Genomic DNA, 3,293 nt, shown 5'->3' with positions numbered 1-3,293 from the left:
ATTTGCTAGGTCTAAGCATTTCACATTCATTATTCCTAATTCTTCCTTGAATTAACTCCCTAACAGATATTTGTTAAAATGGTTGCTCTTGGTACTAGAGATACAATCAAATGGTTATCCCTACCTGATAGCTGAGGAAATTGAGGCTCAGAGGAGTTTAATGACTAGCCTAAGGCCCTGTGGTTCATGGTATGGACAAAGCCCAGAGTCAGGGCTACTTACTCAATAGCTTGACTCAGCCCACTCTACCAGGCCACTACAGCTAGGGCATTGGAACTGCTGTCCCATTTAGTTGCCATGTGTGAAAATCTGTTCAAATGTTCATGTCTCAATAGAGGCTGAGATTGATTCTGTATCTTGAGTACTGTGAATTGTGCCCTAATAAACATGGGAAAGCAGAAAAAAAAAAAAGAAAATCTATTCAAATGTTTGGGGCATATATAAGATTACCAGTGAAGTCAGAACCTTCAAGAAAAATGAAAAGGGACATTAGAAATGAGGTTTATCTTAGTCTGTCTTGTTCTTGTGCTGCCAAAACAGAATACCACAGACTGGTTAACTTATAAACAATGGAGATTTATTTGGCTCATTGTTTTGGAGACTGGGAAGTCCAAGCTTGAAGTGCTGCATCTGCATTTTATGACATAGAATGGCAGAGGTCATTACAAGAGCAAGAGAGTAAGAGAGAGCCAAACTCACTTTCCTAACAGATTCACCCTTGCAAAAACAGATCCACTTCCGTGATAACAACATGAATCCATTTGTCCCTCATATCCTAATCACCTTTTAAATATCCCACCTTTCAACGCTATTGCATTGGGCATTGAGTCTTCAACACATGAACTTTGGGGGACACAGTCAAACCACAGCAAAATAGAAAAATAGAAAACGTTTAACAATTATTTGGAACACAGATCCCACTAGTAAAAATGATATTTATGTTTTTAAAAAAAACAAAAACACTTCAGGATTCTTATGCACATACAAAATTCAGTGCAAAAAACTTGATATACTACTAAGTGGATGGGGGGCATAGTTCTATGTACATCCCTTCTGCTTTCTCTCAGTCCCTGGTGTTTAGATTAGATAAAGACAACAGTAAATTGTCAAATGCACACTGATAGAATGTTTCACAGTCTTTCATCTCACGTAGCACAACAGAAAGGACTTCATTAGTAAGTTTGCTCTACTGCTGAAACTAGACACTTGGATGGCCTGGAGATAATTTTGTTTTGTTTGTTTATTTTTTATTTTATTAATTACTTATTTAATTTTAATAATTATTATTATTTTAAATTTGTATAGAGCATGTGCTTTCACTAGAGAGAGACAGAGAGAGAAAAGGAACGTGGAAAAGCAAGCAGCCAGGTTCAGGACGTAAACTGAGGTTGGTCATGAGGGAGTCCAGCATCTTAACCACTATGCCACCTGCTGGCCCATTTGTTTCTTTTCAACCAGTATTTTAAGTTTTAGAAACTTGCAAGACTCAGAAAGTTCCATATTAGGAATATCAAAATGGAACATTTCTAGGAAGCAACATGACAATTTGTTTCAATAATTTAAATGTGCCTTTCCAACAAAAGGCAAATAGATAAAGCGATATGCATAAGAATGTTCTTTACAATGTTAGTTTTAACAAGATTGAAAATAATCTAATTATGTATCAGTAGGGTAGTCACTTAATAAATTATGTATATCCATGAACATATTACATGTAAAATAATAATTATGTATATCAATACATTCATACTGTATTAAGATCCCCCCCACACACACACATACACACAGGGTGCACATGCTCTTCAAAGAGAGAGAGAAAGAAAGAGAAAGCGAGAAACCATCCCCCGGGGCAGGGGGGTGGTGGCTATGCCTCAGTCCCTTTTCTTCCATTGTCCTCTGGGGATTTTGGACATATACCCACACACATCCCTGGAGTGATTTTCAAGCCGCTGGGTCCAGGACTCAAACAGCCCAGTAATCATGTGAGATCCAGCCACCTTAACCTCCATGACATCTACTGGCTCTAAGATAAATTTTTAAGATTATAATCTCACTGCATGTATCCGAATGTCTATATGTCAAAATATGTTGACTGTGACTATAACCAAGTAGTGGGATAGATGCCGATTTTAACTTCTATATATATATTCCGTGTTATTTGAAATTTCTTCTTTAACTCTCTTTTATCTCCATTTCCCACTTAAATCACCCACTCTCCCTCCAAACACAGACTCACTGACAATGCTTTTTATTTTGATTCTAATGCTTTTAGTTGGTATACATTCCTACAAAATGTAGTTTTGTTTTTTCCTACAGATATTTTCAAGTTACTTATCACATCTTGTTTATTACATGTTTTACCTAGTACAACGCTTTCTAGATTTGTGTTGCTATGTGTACATCTAGCCTATTGCATAGAACTACTAATTTTTTTATATTAGCTCATTGGGAAAGTCATGACATATTTTTCTGTTTTTCAAAGCAAAATGCATCATGACTTTCCTGAAGACTCAATGGTATAGGTATTATGAACTCTAAGCATGTCCTACTTTCATAATCAGAAAAAAAATCAACAAGCTATTTTTATTGTGAATAAAAGAGAAAGTAACCAAAATTATGGCCCATACTAATACTGGGTTGTCAGAAAAGTCCTGATGTATTTTTTTAAATGTTTTTCTGTGCAAAAACGTGTCATGCTTTTTCCAAAAATCCAATAATTTTGTTGAGGTTAGCAGGTGGTTAAGGTGCTGGACTCCCACATGGTTGACGGTGGTTCAAGTTGCAGACCTAGCAGCTTGAAATTCACTCTGGGTGCATGTGTGTTCATGCTGAAAATCCCGAGTGGATGTAGGAGAAGGAATTGCAGCATGGCCATCCCCTCGAGGGGTGATTTCTCACTTTCTTTCTGTCTCCCTGTATCTCCAGTGAGTGCACACACCCTATAGTAAAAATCTCTCTTGAAAAAAAAAAAAAAGTAAGTTTGTCATTGGAGTTATCCAAATAGGAAAATACTTATTACACTTGAGATTCTGTTTTACTAAGTACCTCTACATGTTTTGAAAATAATTTTTAAATAATTATTTTATTTAACTTTATTTATTTATTTTAATTTGGCCAGAGAGGGACAGAGAGAGAGAGAAAACAAACCGCCAGGTCCAGGACTTGAACCACAGTCGGCCATGTGGGAATCCAGTGCCTTAAACATAATACCACCTGCTGGCTGAAGTGCCTCTACATTTAAAAAGCATTTGTACCTGGACCTGGTGGCTTGCTTTCTTACTTTCTCTCTCTCT

This window comes from Tupaia chinensis, unplaced genomic scaffold (genome assembly GCF_000334495.1).
Source record: "Tupaia chinensis unplaced genomic scaffold, TupChi_1.0 Scaffold000023_1, whole genome shotgun sequence".
Taxonomy (NCBI): domain Eukaryota; kingdom Metazoa; phylum Chordata; class Mammalia; order Scandentia; family Tupaiidae; genus Tupaia; species Tupaia belangeri.
Note: the sequence above shows the minus strand (reverse complement) of the source record.